The sequence below is a fragment of the Oryctolagus cuniculus genome, chromosome 20, assembly GCF_051225735.1.
Source record: "Oryctolagus cuniculus isolate XC-2025 breed Fujian yellow rabbit chromosome 20, ASM5122573v1, whole genome shotgun sequence".
NCBI lineage: Eukaryota > Metazoa > Chordata > Mammalia > Lagomorpha > Leporidae > Oryctolagus > Oryctolagus cuniculus.
This window is the reverse complement of record NC_142886.1, coordinates 20,640,091-20,657,702: the sequence shown is the minus strand read 5'-3', so window position 1 is coordinate 20,657,702 and position 17,612 is coordinate 20,640,091. Positions and strand designations below refer to the sequence as shown.

At 41.0% G+C, this 17,612-nt stretch overlaps 1 long non-coding RNA gene across 1 annotated transcript in view; it reads right to left on the bottom strand.

The window, feature by feature from the left end:
- Window positions 1-17,612, bottom strand: part of LOC103345158 (uncharacterized) — a 143,719-nt gene that overhangs the window by 27,653 nt on the left and 98,454 nt on the right. The window lies entirely within an intron of this gene.

Sequence of the window (17,612 nt, the reverse complement as noted above, 5' to 3'; positions counted from 1 at the left end):
TTCTAATTGGTTATAAACTAGCCTGTTGTTATTTCTCCATTTTACTGTTACTGGTAAAAATTAACATAAGAAACATTTGTAAGTGAAATAGAAGCATGGTGAAATAAGTATTTCTGCCATAGGCAGCTTAAATTTCAAAAGTTTTCTACTGACTTTAATTTATGTAACCATATAAAATTAATCTTTAGAGTGTGAAGGATCACTTTAAATTTTGAAAAGACATGTAACTTTTCCAGGGAGTGGTGCTATGGCATAGTGGGAAAGCCGCAGCGTGCAGTGCTGGCATCCTATGTGGGCACCGCTTCAAGTCTTGGCTGCTCCATTTCCAATCCAGTGTTCTGCTGTGGCCTGGTAAAGCAGTAGAAGATGGCCAAGTGCTTGGACCCCTGTACCCATGTGAGATACCCAGAAGAAGCTCCTGCCTCCTGGTTTTAGATCAGCACAGCTCCAGTAACTGGGGCCAGTTGGGGAGTGAACCAACTCCCTGCTTCCGCTTCTTTCTCCGTGTTACTCTCACTTTAGAATAAATAAATAAATAAATAAATCATTTTTTTAAAAGAAATGTACTTTTCCAGAGTTATATGATAATTAAAAGAAAGCAAGTAATGCCTATACAATTTAGGAACTTAAAACTTGCTTTTGCAACCAACTATGCTATTCTCTATTTATATTTAATGAATGCATTTTTACATAGATACAACTTTAGGAATACAGTGGTTCTTTCCTCCATGCCCCCCACTCCACTCTCATCCCGCCTCCCATTCCGTCTCCCATCTCCTTCATTATGAATCGTTGTTAAGATGACTTTATATATAGAGGTCCAACTCTACGCTAATCATAGATTTCAACAATTTGCCCCCACGCCTACACACAACATACAGAGTACAGTTTGGGGAGAGAATTTGCAGTCGATTTTCATATTGCAATTCCATAGGGACAGAGAACCTACCTGGAGAGCAAGTGAACATTGACTACTGTTGTTCCTTTAACAATTAACATGCTTTTTTAATGACATCAGTGATAATCTGAGGCTCTTGTCGTGGGCTGCCAGGGCTATGGAGGTCTTTTGTAACCATAGACTGCATTGGAATTTGGACATGGCCATAAGCAAAGAGGATGTTCTTCTTTCAGAGAAGAGTGTCTCCTTTGATGAAGCTTCCTTTCCTCTGAGGTTTCACAGAGATACTCCATGTAGGAATTTTTTTCCCAAAAAGTCTTGTCTTTCATTGCCTGAGATGCTCTTGTAGGCCATTCAGCCCAACCAGGAAGCCTTATGGGTTGATTCCTAGGTCAGAGTGTTATTTACTGTGAAAGTAATTCTAGGAGTCTGCTGTGTGGACTGCTTCCTATGTTGGTCCTTCCTTCCTTTTTAATTCTATTATTTTCACCAGGTACTTGATGTTATTTATGTCGTCCCTTTCAAACTTAGACTGGTCTATCTGTTGCCTTTAACATTTAATATGATCACTGTAACAGTGAAGATAGTGTTTATACCACTGATTCATACGGGTTTGGAGCCCCATGATTAGTTCCTAGGCTGTTCCCTCATAGGTAAGTCTATATGCCTGTTTGCAGAACTACACTGTTTGTTTTAGACTACCTCCTCCTTCTCTTTTTCCCTCACTTGTTTTTAACTGGGATCTTTTTCCAATTGCTTTAAAATACACATAGTTAACGCGGTGTTACATAGAGAGTTCACCATATAGTGTGAGGTAGAGAGATGAGAGAGAGAGAGAAAGAAAACAGAGGAAAAAAAACGAAAGAACAAACCCCAAAGCATATACACAGTAAAAAGTAACAGTAGTTAACTGTCTCTCGACAATCAGGTCAAGGATTCTTGAGGACATCAGATCTGAAAGTGACTATTTTGCTTCTATAGCTTTCGTTTTAGCTGCGCTGTAAATTCTCCCAAATCAGGGAGAACATATGGTGTTTGTCTCTTTGGGACTGGGTTATTTCACTAAGTATGAGGGTTGCCAGCTTGCTCCATTTTTTGCAAAGGCCCAGATTTCATCCTTTTTTACTTCTCTGTAGTATTCCATAGTGTACGTATCCCACCATTTCTTTATCCAGTCTACGGTTAATGGACATTTAGGTTGCTTCCATGTCTTAGTTATTATGAATTGAGTCGCAATAAACATGGAGGTGCTGATAGTTCTTTTGTTTACTGATTTCATTTCCCTTGGGTAAACTCCCAGTAGTGAAATGGCTGGGTCATATGGTAGGTCTATATTCCAGTTTTTAGGTATCTGCATACTGTTTTCCACAGTGGTTTTACCAGTTTACATTTCCACCTACAGTGGGTTAGGGTGTCCTTTCCCCCACATCTCTCCAGCATTTGTTATTTGTTGATTTCTGTATGAGGGCCACTCTAACTGGGGTGAGGTGAAACCTCATTGTGGTTTTGATTTGCATTTCCCTGATGGCTAGAGATCCTGAGCATTTTTTCATGTGTCTGTTGGCCATTTGGATTTCCTCTTTTGAAAATGTCTGTTAAGGTCCTTGGCCCATCTTTTTATTGGGTTGTTTGTACTGTTGCTGTGGAGTTTCTTCATCACTTTATAGATTCTGGTTGTTAATCCTTTGTCAGTTGTGTAGTTTGCAAATAATTTCTCCCATTCTGTGGGTTGCCTCTTCAGTTTCCTGACTGTACATTTTGCTGTAAAGAAACTTCTCAATTTGAGGTAATCCCAATGGTTCATTTTGGCTTTGATTACCCAAGCCTCTGGGGTCTTTTCCAGGAATTCTTTGCCTGTTCCAATGTCTTGAAGGGTTTCCCCTATGCTCTTGATTAATTTGATGGTGTCGTGGCATAGATTTAGATCTTTAATCCATGTTGAGTGCATTTTTATATACGCTGTAAGACAGGGGTCTTGTCTCATACTTCGACATGTGGAAATCCAGTTTTCCCAGCATCATTTGTTGAAGAGGCTGTCCTGCTCCAGGGGTTGGTTTTAGTTCCTTTGTCGAATATGAGTTGGTCATAGATGTTTGGATTGAATTCTGGTGTTTCTATCCTGTTCCATTGGTCTATCCATCTGTTTTTGTACCAGTACCAGGCTGTTTATAATTATATATATATGATATATATATAATTATGATTATAATATATATAAATATGATTATAATGACCCTGTAGTATGTCTTGAAGCCTGGAATTGTGATGCCTTCTGTTTTTTTTTTTTTGACAGGCAGAGTGGACAGTGAGAGAGAGAGACAGAGAGAAAGGTCTTCCTTTTGCCGTTGGTTCACCCTCCAATGGCCGCCTCAGCCGGTGCGCTGAGGCCAGCGCACCGCGCTGATCCGATATCAGGAGCCAGGTGCTTCTCTTGGTCTCCCATGGGGTGCAGGGCCCAAGCACTTGGGCCATCCTCCACTGCACTCCCTGGCCACAGCAGAGAACTGGCCTGGAAGAGGGGCAACCGGGACAGAATCCGGCGCCCTGACCGGGACTAGAACCCGGTGTGCCAGCACCACAAGGCAGAAGTAGCCTAGTGAGCCGCGTCGCCGGCTGCAGTTTTGTTTTTATTGTATAGGATTGCGTTAGCTATTCGTGGTCTGCTGTTCCTCCATATGAATTTCAGCATCATTTTTTCTAGGTCTGTGAAGAATGTCTTTGGTATTTTGATTGGTATGACCTTGAATCTGTAAATTGCTTTTGGAAGAATGGAGATTTTGATGATATTAATTCTTCCAATCCATGAACATGGCAGATTTTTCCTTTTTTGTGTGTCTTCTTCTATTTCTTTCTTTAATATTTTGTAATTTTCCTCATAGAGATCTTTGACATTCTTGGTTAAATTTATTCCAAGGTACTTGATTGGTTTTGTGGCTATTGTGAATGGGATCGATTTTAGAAGTTCTTCCTCGGCCACAGCATTGTGTGTGTATACAAAGGCTGTTGATTTCTGTGCATTGAATTTGTATCCTGCTACTTTACCAAACTCTGCTATGAATTCTAACAACCTCGTAGAGGAATATTTTGGATCCCCTATATATAGAATCATGTCATCTCCAAAAATGGATAGTTTGACTTCCTCCTTTCCCATTTGTATCCCTTTAATTTCTTTTTCTTGCCTGATGGCTCTAGCTAAAACGTCTAGGACTATATTGAATAGCAATGGTGAGAGTGGGCACCCCTGTCTGGTGCCAGTTTTCAATGGAAATGCCTCCAACTTTTCCCCATTTAATGTAATGCTGGTCATTGGTTTGTCATAAATTGCCTTAATTGTGTTGAGGAATGTTCCTTCTAAACCCAATTTACTTAGATTTTTCATCATGAAAGGGTGTTGTACTTTGTCAAATGCTTTCTCTGCGTGTACTGGGATAATCACATGATTTTTGTTTCTCAATTTGTCAATTGATGTATCACACTGATAGATTTTCGAATGTTGAACCATCATTGCATACGAGGGATAAATCCCACTTGGTCTGGGTGAATGATCTTTCTGATGTGTAGTTAGATTCTGTTGGCTAGGATTTTACTGAGTATTTTTGCATCTATGTTTATCAGGGAGATAGGCCTATAGTTTTCTTTGTTGCATCTTTTGCGGGTGTAGGAATTAAGATGATATTGGCTTCATAGAAAGATTTTGGGAGGATTCCCTCCCTTTTGATTTTGTGAATAATTTGAGAAGTACTTGGATTAGTTGTTCTTTAAATGTATGGTAGAATTCAGCGGTGAAGCCGTCCAGTCCTGGGCTCTTCTTTTTCAGTAGTGTGTTTATGATAGATTCAATTTCTTTCATGATTATGGGTCTGTTTGGGTTTTCTATGTCTTCATGGCTGAGTTTCAGAAGGTTGTATGTGTCCACGAATCTATCCATTTCTTCTTAGTTTCCCAGTTTATGTCATATAGCTCTTTGTAGTTGTATCTGATGGTTCTTTTTTATTTCTGTTGTGTCTGTTGTTACATTTCCATTAGACATTTAATTTTACTGATTTGAGTCTTCTGTCTCCATTTTTTTGGTTGGTTGTGCCAAAGGTGTGTCTATTTTATTTATTTTTTCAAAGACCCAGCTCTTGGATTTGCTGATCTTTTTTATTGTTTTTTTTTGTTTCAATTCTGTTTATTTCTTCCAAATATTAGTATTTCTTTTCTTCTGCAAGATTTGGGTTTGATTTGCTGCTGTTTTTCTAGATCATTGAGGTGCATAGAGAGGTCATTTATTTGGTACCTTTCCAGTTTCCTGATGTAGGCACCAATTGCTATAAACTTTCCTCTTAGCACTGCTTTTGCTGTATCCCACAATATTTGATAAGTTGTATTGTCATTTTCGTTTGTTTCTGAAATTTTTTGATTTCTCTTTTGAACTTCTATGACAGTCCATTCATTCAGAATCATGATGTTCATTCTCCTTGCGTTTGCCTATGAGATTCTTGAGTTGTTGATTTTCAGTTTCATTGCATTGTGGTCGGAGTAGATGCATGGTATAATTTGAATTTTTTTGAATTTGCTGAGGTTTCTTTATGGCCTAGCATATGGTCAATCCTAGAGTAAGTTCCATGTACCGGTGTGAAATATGTGTACTCTGTGGCTGTGTGGTGGAAGGCTCTGTAGATATCTGCTATGTCTATTTGGTTTATAGCATCAATTAGCTCTGTTGTTTCCTTGTTGGTTTTCTGTCTGGTTGATCATTGGTGAAAGTGGGGTGTTGAAGTCCCCCTGTTACTATTGTATTTGAGTCTATATCTCCCTTTAAATCCTTTAGTAATTCTTTCAAATAGCCAGGCGTCCTGTAATTAGGTGCATATACATTTATAATAATAATGCCTTTGTGTTTGATTGATCCTTTAGCTATTATATAATGTCCTTCTTTGTCTTTTTTTAATAGCTTTTGTGTTAAAGTCTATTTTGTCTGATATTCAGTTGACCACACCAGCCTTTTTTGTTCTGTTAGCTTGGAATATCTTTTTCCATCTTTTCAATTTCAGTTTCCATGCATCTTTGCTTATGGGATGTGATTCCTGAAGACAACAGATAGATGGATTTTCTTTGTTAATCCATTCAGGTAGACTGTGTCTTTTGACTGTAAGTTGAGGCCATTTACATTCAGTGTGACTATTGTTAAATACTGTCTTTTTCCTATCATGTTTCCTTTAGAAGAGCTGTTTATGTATTTTGGTATTTGTTTGTATTTTAGTTGGGTCATTTTCTACATTTGTCTTCTTTTGTAGTGAATTTCTTGACTTTTTATTTCAGTGTGCAGCATGACCTTGAGCCAGTGTTGTAGGGCTGGATGCGAAGATACAAATTCTTTCAGTTTCTGTTTGTCATGGAAAATCTTTATTACCCCTTAACTTATAAATGACAACTTTGCAGGGTACATTATTCTCAGTAGGCATCCTTTATCTTTTAAAACTTGGAGTATACCATGCCATTGTCTCATTGCCTGTAGGGTTTGCAATGAGAAGTCCGGGATGAGTCTGATTGAATTACCTCTGAATGTGATTTGTTGTTTCTCTCTGGAACATTTTAGCATTTGTTCTTTTGTTTCACTGAGCTGAGTGTTGTCAAAGTATGTCGTGGTGAATTCCTTTTCTGGTCAAATTTGTTCGGACTCCTGTGTATTTGTTGACTTTGTTTCTTTCTTTCAACCTGCCTATGTTGGAAGTTTTCTGATATTATTTCATTGAAAATGCATTCTAATCCGTTCTCTCCACACTCTCAAGGACCCCCAATATCCGGACGTTATAATGCTTGATTGAATCTTGTAAGTCTCCAACCATGTGTTTTAATTTTTTAATTTCTTCTTCCTATGTTTGATCTGACTGTATGCTTTTTGGACGTTTGTCTTTGAGTTCTGATATTTGCTCTTCTATTTCATCTGTTCAATTTCTGAGGGATTCCATGGTATTTTTTATTTGGTCAATTGAGTTTTTCATTTCCAGTATTTCATTCTGGCTTCTCTTTAGGATCTCTAACCTTTGGGCGTGCTTTTTGTTCAGATCATGAATCTGTTTCTCATTGCTGCTAAGTAATCTGATTATTAATTTTCTGAATTCTTTTTCTGGCATGACTTCAAATTCTTCTTCTTCAGCCTCTATTATGGATGGTTTAGCCTGCTCCATTGGCGAGTTCATTGGTTCTTCCATATTCTTATTCAGGATTTTCCTTTGTTCTTTGGCATTTCTGTTTGGTTTCTGTTTGTTTTACTTTTTAAGTTGATTTCCCTCTGCTATGGGCTGCTATGGGTCTGTGCCAATTGCCAGTGTAAGCAGGCAGCTCCACCTTCTAGAGCTTGTTTATTTCTGGTAACTGAGGGAGGCAGGTACCTCAGCAGGCTGGTACCTGGGCTTTGAGGTACTAAGTCCCAACCCCTGGGGCCAGTCTCCCTGTTCCTTTGTTCTCCCAAGAGCGCCTGGGCCTCCTTTGCTCAGGCCCCCGTCACTGTGCCCCCTGTGTGAGGAGTGGGGAGTCATTTTGGTTCTTGTTCCTCAGGTGGGGTGGTCCCTGCCACTGAAGTTCACGTTCAGGGGGCAAAATCAGAGCCCACCCTCTTTCACTCCCAAATGTAAACAAACAAGATGGCTGCTCTCCGCCCACTGCAGCTCCACTTGTGGGGGGAGGGAAGACACCCAGGGATCATGGTGTGTTCAATCTCTCAGTTGGTCCCCCAGGATCGTGCTCTTCTCCTCCTTACAGCAGCAAGTACTATTCACTTTGCTTTGCTTTGCTTACCCATTCATCCATGCTTATGTCCCCCCTGTCCCACTTGCCTTTAGAAAATTGACCAATTTCTCAGCTCATCCAAACTGTGGGGAGCAACTCGGACTAGACTAAGTTACTGGAATTAAGACTTATTCTATGCATCTGCTCTCCCACAGTATGACGCTGGGAGAGGAGAAAACAGCTTCTACACAGCTGCCTCCAGTTCAACCAATAAACTGTAGGACCTGCTCCTGATTGGAGGAGAGCAGCGTACTCGGTGTGTGGGTAGCAGAGTTGGGATTGGTGGAAGAGGACTATAAAGGAGGAGAGAGACAACATGCACCAGGAACATCTATCTGAAGGAACACCTGTGCAGCCCCCGAGAGACCCGGCCGGCGGTGTGCCGCTCCCCCGCGGAAGTGGGGAAAGTGGCAGGGGGAACCGCCCTTCCACGGAGGTGGAAGGGTCGGTAGCCAACCTGGGAAGAACCAGCAGCAAACCCGGGGAGGGCCGAGCAGACGAAAGAACAGTGCAGGGTCCTGTGTCGTTCCTCCATGAAGAGGGGGAGCGACGTAATGGTGCCGTGACTCGGATAGGAAGCCTAGGCAGGGTTTAGTGTCATTCCTCCACGAAGAGGGGGAGCGACACAAGCATGTATTAAGAACAAAAGAAAAATACTAACTTTACTCTGATAAAGCTTACTTTAAAAATCAATTCCTGCAACATTTATGGTATAACAAAAATCAGAAATAAGAACAGGAAAAAAGAATCAAGAGGAAGACTTAACCTCACCATCCAAGGGAAATGGGGTTCTTTAATACATGCTATCATTGAACCCAAATCAGACTTTGCGTGTTTACCCACAGCTACCCTCACACGAGCACCAAACTATATAAAACAATGTGTGTGTATGTGTGTATGTGTGTGTGTGTGTGCATATTGCAAATTGTTTAAATCTCATGAAATTTTACTCTTCTGGAAGTAAAGCTTTGTATACACATGCATCAAATTGAGTAAAAGGTTTCTAGGTTTTATTCAGTTGAGCTGTATCAGGGAGTACCTGCAGACCAGGTGTTTGCAGATGGGAGGTACATGCAGATACATACAAATCTGCATATAGACCCACCATATGACCGAGCCATCCCACTCATTGGAATTTACCCAAGCAGAAATCAGCATATGAATGAATTATCTAAACCCCCTGTATTTCTAGAAGCTCAATTTATAATAGCTAAGATATGGAATCAACTCAGATTTCCATCAGCTGATGATGGGATAAACAAATCATGACATCTATGTGCTACAGAGTACTACTCAGCAGTTAGAAAATGAAATCCTGTCTTTTGCAACAAAATGGATGTAACTGGATGTAAAATTGATGCATTATACTTAGTGAAGTAAGCCAGTCCAAAAAAGACTGATATCATATGCTTTCACTGATCTAGGGTAACTGATAGAGTACCTAAAATGTAATGTATGGGAGTGAAATCAACATTTTGAAATTTGATGATTTTTTAAATCTCTTGTCTATACTGTTGAGGAAGAGTGTTTTTTCTTTATATTATCTGTTGAACTCTCTACTTAGTGTAAGATTAATGCAAACTGAAAATAGATCTTTGCAAAAATTAAGAGTAGGACTAGGAGAGGGAAGAGGATGAAGTGATGGAGCATGATTGAAAGAGAGGGTAGGGTCAAAAGTATCACTATTCCTAAATCTGTATATATTAAATACATGAAACTTGTATTCAAAAATAAAACTTTTAAAAAGTAAAAATAAAAATTCTTGGAGTTTGTGAAGGCATGGAAAGAGAGAAAGGATTAGAAGGCCTTTTAAGTGAAATAATAACAGAAAACTTACCTATTTTGGAGAAAGAAAGGGAAATCCAAGAATAGGAAGCACATAGAACTCTGAAAAGACATGACCGGAAAAGATCCTTTCCAAAACACATTGTAATCAAACTCACCACAGTAAAACATAAAGAAAAGATTCTAAAATGTGTACAAGAGAAACTCCAGGTTACCTTCAGAGGATCTTCAATGAGACTCACAGTGGACTTATCAGAAATCCTACGGGAAAGGAAAGAATGAAGAGATATAGTCCAAGTCTTCAGAGAAAAACTGTCATCCAGAATATTATACCCTGCAAATCTCTCTGTTGCTGTGGATACATTCTGAGAGGAGGAGCGCTGTGGGGGCAAGAGGCATGGAGTCACCACAAAGACACTGGGAGTCAGGTGAAAGCAGGCCAGAGGCAAGTGGCCCGCAGACTCGTTTATTTCAGTTGGTACAGCAGCTTATATAGCTGAGGCAGCCAATCTGGTCAAGGGTCTGTTTATGCCCTAACCAATCACAGACTATTGCCAGGCAGGCTCTGTTGCCATGTGGTTTCTGAAGCCATCCAATCACAGCCTGTTGCCAAGCAGGTTCAATTGCCATATGGTTTCCAAAGCCATTCCTGAGTAATTGATGCTTCTTTGACAACGGCCATCTTGGCATGGCCTTCTCATTCCACCACATCTCTCATTTATGAATGAAGGAGTAATAAATACCTTCATACAAACAGAAAGTAAAAGAATTTTCATCAACTGTCCAGGCCTACAGAAGTTGCTTAAGGATGTGTTGCACACAGAAACACAGAAACATTGTCATCAATATAAAAGAAGGTAAAGGAAGAAAGTTGCACAATAAAAGATCACAGGAAATTCAAAGTAATAAAAAAAGGAATATTTTTAGAAAAATGGCTGGGTGAAGTCATTACTTATCAATAGTCACCTTGAATGTAAATGGCCTCAACTCTCCAGTTAAAAGACACAGACGGGATGAACGGATTTAAAAACAAAACCCATCTATTTGCTGCCTACAAGAAATACATCTCACCAACAAAGATGCATGCAGACTGAAATGAAAGGATGGAAAAAGATATTCCATGCCAACAGAAAAAAAACAGCTGGTGTATCCATCTTAATATCAGACAAAATAGACTTTAACACAAAAGCTGTTAAAAGAGACAAAGAAGGACACTATATTATGATTAAAGGATCAAACAATTCAACAGGAAGCAGTAACTATTATAAACAAATATTCATCTAATTACTGGGCACCTGGCTATTTAAAAGAAAGGTTAAGGGATTTAAAGGGAGACTTAGACTCCAGTACAATAGTAATGGGGGGGGCACAGCATTGTTTTTTAGCAGGTAAACCCGAAGCCTGTGGTGTCAGCATCCCATATGGACACCAGTTCGGGTCCCAGCTGCTCCACTTCCAATCCAGCTCTCTGCTGTGGCCTGGGAAAGCAGCAGAAGATGGTCCAGGTCCTTGGGCCCCTGCACCCACGTGGGAGACCCAAAAGAAGCTCCTGGTTCCTGGCTTCGGATTGGTACAGCTCTGGCCCTTGCAGCCAACTGGGGAGTGAACCAGTGGATAGAAGACCTGTTTCACTGCCATTCTTTTCTCTCTGTGTAATCCTGACTTTCAAGTAAATAAATAAATCTTTTTTAAAAAAATAGTGATGAAGGCCCTTTCCCCTGTGGCCTCTGCTGAGGTTGGTTCGCTGAGTGGAGCTCCAGACACGTAGTGACTGGCTGTGGACTTCAGATCCATGAATCCCCAGGATGATTTGAAGGTAGGGCATGCTCCACCTTGCAAAGAGGAAATAATGGCCAGGGTACAGTCTGCATCTGCACGTGGAGATCGCAGATGCCATCTCCTGCATGAGAACTCTGCCCCCTGTTAACACCTCATCTCCCTGACAGTCCCTAGTGACACCAGAGGGAAACTGGAATTAGGGGAGTTCCAACATGGCAGAATAGGGAGGGAGCTTACTGATCTAGTCCAGGAGAAGGTACTTTAGTAAAAGTGGAGATAGTGTAGTCTCAGGGAAGAGTTGGGGATAAAACAGCAGAGGAAACTCTTCCGTAATTAGAGGGACACAGAGGACCTACTTGGAGGGCAAGGGCGCCCAAAGCTCAGGACCCCAGCTGGCGAGAACCTCCGCAGCAGCGATGGAAAGTGAGGTGAGATGAAACGGCAGTAGCCCGAGACACTGGCAGAATAGTGGCAGGAAGAGCCTAGAGGGAACGATGCTTGAAGCCCCATGGGGGAAAGTACACCAGCCTAACTAGAGGAGAGAAAAAATAAAAGGGACAGTATGGACACGATTCTCTCCCTCCAATCACCTTATAAAGGCATACGAGCCGATGGAGCAGGCACCATTCAGGACCTACGTAACTGCTGTGCCACCTCGTGTCTGTGCCCGGCAATCAGCCGAGTGGAGAAAACGGATGCTGCTGGGGAATAATAAGAGGAGACTAAGACCCAGTGAACCTGTGGAGTTTCTGAACCGAGACTGTGAAAAACAAAACCTGAGGGTGTGTGGGAGAATGCATGGTGTGGCTGAGCTTTTGAGTAGACTTGATGGCAGATGCCACAAGCGCAGGCGGCCCTGGCTACCTGGTGAGAGACTTTGCAGGGGAATCTGAACTTACATTGAAGACTGCACAGATCCTTTGTGTGGCCCTTGAGACAGAGCAGACAAATATTATACCCACTGGGGCTAGCGCTCATGCACTGATCGCCATCAAGGAGAAGAGCTCAGCTGAGCGGAATTGCTTCCCTTCTGAATAAAAAAAGAGAGATTCACCATGCCAAACCTGGGTGTGTCAGCTTTGGCACACCCTTAACCCTGAAGAACTGAACAGAGTTCTCTGGCCACACCTACCACAACCTCTAGAGATTCACCAAAAGCAGACATCCATTCACCTACAGAGTCATATACCATGAAAAAAGCCACCATAGTGGAAAAAAGCAGAAGAAACCAATGAGTATCTCCACAAATGCCAAACACCAAATGCAACACCCAAGAAACAAGAATAAAGAAGACAACATGATGCTCCCAAAAGGACATGACACTTCAATACAAGATTATGAAGATGATGAGATAGAATAAATGTAAGAAATGGAACTCAAAAATTGATGATAAGAATACTTAGAAGTAATCAAAAACAAACACATGAACTACTGAAATCTAAATAAGATCAGAGTTGGCAAACTCAAAAGGCTTCCATAGCCTTGGCAACTCAAGACAAGAGCCTCGGGTGATTACTGACACCATAAACAAGAGTGCCAATTGTTAAGTCAACAACAGGAGTCACTGTGCACTTACTCCCCATGTAGGAGCTCTGTCCTTAATGTGTTGTACAATGTGAATTAATGCTATAACTAGTATTTAAACAGTACTTTACACTTTGTGTTTCTGTGTGGGGGCAAACTGTCGAAATCTTTTGTTAATATAGACTGAATTGATATTCTGTATATAAAGATAATTGAAAATGAATCTTGAAGTGAATGGAATTGGAGAAGCAGTGGGAGATGGGAGGGGTGCGAGTGGGAGGGAAGTTATGGGAGGGAGGGGAAGCCACTATAATCCAAAAGCTGTACTTTGGAAATCTACATTTATTAAATAAAAGTTTTTTTGAAAGCCCATGAGAGTTTTGCAGGCATGGAAAGCCAAGAAAGGGAAGCAGAAAATGAACTCAATGAAAGATCTCCGTGAGTGAAATCCCGGCAGAAAGAAGGGGTCATCCAAAAAGTAGGTACCATTCTCTGAAGTGAGGAGAGAACTTCCACTTTGATTATGGCCTTGTCTAAATAAGGTCGGAGTTTGTGAACTCAACAGGCTTCCATAGCCTTGGCAGCTCATGACAAAAGCCTTGGGTGATTACTGACATCATAAATAAGAGTGTCAATTGTTAAATCAACAATGGGAGTCACTGTGCTTTACTCCTCATGTAGGACCTCTGTACTTAATGAGTTGTGCTTTGCAAATTAACGGGAAAACTACAGAGAAAAGTTGGCAAGATGTACAAGTTCCCATGTACCTCATAACCCAGTTTCCTCTGATAACTAATATCTCACATTAGTATGGAACAACTGTTTCGATTGATGAACTCACTTGGATACATTAGTGTTAACTAAAGTCCATGTTTTGTTCAGATTTCTTGCATTTTACCAGATTTCCTTTGTTCCAGCATCCCATTGATCCACATTATGTCTAGTTGTCATGTCTCAGGTTCTTTTAGGCTGTGAAATCTTTTTAGACTTTTCTTTGTTTTTAATGATCTTATTAATTTTGAGGACTTCTGGTCAGGTTTAGAGCAGAAGGACCACAAAGGTGAAGTGCCATTTTTGCCACATACCAAGGGTACATGACTGTCAACATGACTTTGACTCTCCTCTGGGTAGAGTAGCTACGTAAGTTATTTGGAATTATTCTAAAAGTTGTTTTCTCCTCTCATTGAGATTATTTATACCATTATAGATATTTATAATTGGACAAATTTTGTTGAATGTATTCTAGCTTTAGTCATTGAGAGTTCTTTCCATTGGCTCTTTGTAGTGTCCCCATAAATATATTCCTTTGGAACGTTCCCCTAATCATAGGCTATTTTGTCTCTTTTTCTCTTTAAAAATTGTTTATTTATTTTAAAGGCCAAGTGACAGGAAGAAACAGAAATCTTCTATCTGTTGGTTTGTGTCCCCAAATGCTTATTACAGCCCGGGCTGTGCCAGGTTGAAACCAGAGATCTGAAACTCAATCTAGGTCTCCCGTGTGGGTGGCAGGGATCCAACTACTTGAGACGTCAGCAAGATATGCACAAGCAGGAAGCTGGAATCGGAAGCAGAACCAAGACTTCAATCCAGGCACTTCAACAGGGGATTAAGGGTGCCAAGTACTTCTTAACTGCTGCATCTCTTGTTTTTTGTTTGTTGGTTGGTTGGTTTAAAGGTAATTTTAAAAAATGGAATTCCCAGAATATGGACTTTTTCTTAGAAAGGTTTTCCATCTGCTGGTTCACTCCCTAGATGGACGCAGCACCTGGACCTGAGCTGATCAGGAGCCAGGAGTTTCTTCCCTATTTCCCACAGGGTACAGCAGTCCAAGCACTTGGTACATCTTCTACTGCTTTCACAGACCATAGCAGAGAGCTGGATCAGAAGAGGGGCACCTGGGACTAGAATTGGCATCCATATGGGTTGCTGGTGTCACAGGCTGAGGCTTAGCCTACTATGCCACAGTGCCAGCCCCTCCTATCTTTTTAATGTTGAACATAGTTCATCCTGTGGTCTAGGTTTATTCTCTGAAATGTAGAATAGTGGTTGAGCCTGTTGTCTTTTATAGTGAATGCTGTAGTCCTAACACAGCTGATATTTTTCCCCAAGAGCTTACAGAAGAAGGTGTGGATTGGAAGTCAGCTGCTGCATAATGGAGAAGGAAAGCCTGGGACCTCTGGCTTTAATGAGTTGAAGGAGACTGGAGATGGCCTTCAAGACACAGCCTCTGTGTTAGAAAATGGGCTTCACCAGAGTGATGTGCGAATCTTTTTTTAAGACAAAAACAACAAGCTCCCATTCATTGCTTCACTCTCCAAACCAAATCTAGGTACTCTGACGTTATTTAGACAAAGCCATAATCAAAGTGGAAGTTCTCTCTTCCCTTTAGAGAAAGGTACCTCCTTCTCTGATGGGCTCTTCAAAAAGTAGCATCTGTAGTTCGGTATTGTGTGAAGAATATAGTTAAGTGGTAAGTCATACCATGTCCAAAAAATGTCAACATAAGATATCAATTCTAATGGAAATGGTTGCATCTTCAACAATCCCAATAAAAACATTTATTTCAGCAACTAAACAAGTTGGTTCTAACAGTCATACAGGAAAATAACTATAATCTGCCAAATTAGAGTGATAAAGGAATACAAGTCTCCACAGATGCTTAAACATTACAAAAAGAAGACAGGGTAGAACTGATGCTTGAGTTGATAACTCATGAATGGAACAGACAAAGCATTCCAAATAGTACTTGAGACTTTGGGAAATTTTGATAAAGAGACAGCAGCATTCTAATCAATGTGCAGAATGTTCACACCAGTATTGGTACAGGTTGCTAGCCGTGCAGAAAAAAGTAGGCACTTATTGGACCTTTCCAGGAAAACAACTTGCATATGAACCAAAGATTTATGTATGAGAAGTTAAACCTGGAAAATAAAAGTATGATAAATATGACTTTAAAAAATCTGTATAGAAAAATACCACACATACTACCAAGGGGCTGTATGCATCCCTAATCAGTGTTCGTTCAAGCCCAGATGCTCAGCTTCTTGTCCAGCTCCAGCATCTTGGAAGCAGCAAATAATCACTCCTCAAGGACTGTCAAGTTTCTGGCCCCTAGTGGGAAGTCTGTGTGGATATGGATAGTTGTTGGTAGCCATAAACTCCAAGTTACATTTATAGGAGGGCACTCATGCTCATTTTATGGATGATCCGACTTGCACTGCAATTAGAAGACTCCTTGTGCCTGGCAGCAGATCAGCTCAGCTCCGGCCATTGCGGCCATCTGGGAGGTGAACCACCAGATGGAAGACCTCTCTGTCTCTGTCTCTGTTGCTCTGCCTTTCAAATAAATAAATCTTTTTTTAAAAAAAGGGTGTAAAGGACATTTTGTAACCTTTTATGCCTTATGTCATTGTCAAATTTAATACCATCAAAAAAAAGCTGTAATAAAAGGGATGTTAGTGATATGACTCCCCATATTCACCTAATGAGTCTTCTGATGGATTTTGTGATGTCAGATGTACTCAGTCTCTTAAGTTTTTCTCCTGTTCAAAACTGGCAAAGGTCCTTATAACTAGTTTGTATTTCAATGATTATATTCCCAATTTTGAGCAGTGTCTTCCATGAGAAAGGATTTAGTGAATGAAATCTAATATTGTTTTAAAAAATGGTAATGAGGGACTTCATTATCCCACTTTCAGCAATAGACAGATCAGCCAGACAGAAAATAAGCAATGAAACAACAGAGTTAATCAGGACTATAGCCCAAATGGCCCTAACAGATATTTACTGAACTTTTCATCCTACAGTGAAAGAATACATTCATCAGTGCATGGAACGTCCTCTAGGATTGACCACAGGCTAGGCCATAAAGCCAGTCTCAGCAAATTCAAAAAAAATTGAAATCATATGATGCATCTTCTTGGACCACAATGGAATGATGCTGGAAATCAGCAACTCAGGAATCTCTAGAACATACGCATGCACATGGAGACTGAACAGTAGGCTCATGAATGAACAGTGGGTCATAGAAGAAATCAAAATAGAAATAAAAAAATATTTGTAGAAACAAATGAAGATGACAGTACAGCATATGAAAACCACTGGGACGAGGGCTGGCACCATGGCTCACTTGGTTAATCCTCCGCCTGCAGCACTGGCATCCCATACAGGCACCAGGTTTAGTCCCAGTTGCTCTCTGCTGTAGCCCGAGAGGGCAGTGGAGGATGGACCAAGCACTTGGCCCTCTGCACCCGCATGGGAGACCAGGAGGAAGCACCTGGCTCCTGGCTTTGGATCAGTGCAGCGCTGGCCATAGTGGCCGTTTGGGGAGTGAACCAGTGGAAGGAAGACCTTCCTTTCTGTTTCTCTCTCTCTCACTGTCTATGACTCTACCTGTCAAAAAAAAAACAACAACAACAAAACAAAACCACTGGGATATAGCAAAAGCAGTATTAAGAGGAAAGTTTATGCCAATAGGTGCCTATATCAAGAAACTGCAAGGGACAACGCTGTGGCTTAGTAGGTGGAGCTGCTACCTGCAATGCTGGGATCCCATGTGGCACAAATTCGAGTCCCAGATGCGCTACTTCCGATCTGGTTTTCTGCTATGGCCTGGGTAAGCAGTGGAGGATGTCCCAAGTCCTTGGCCCCTGCAGCCATGTAGGAGACCTGGAGGGGGCTCCAGGCTCCTGGCTTCAAATTGGCACATCTCTGGCCATTGTAGCCAAGTGGGAAGTGAACCAGCAGATAGAGGACCTCTCTCTCTCTCTCTCTCTCTCTCTCTCTCTCTCTCTCTCTCTGCCTTTCCTTCTCACTATGTGTAACTATATCAAATAAATAAAAAATATTTAAC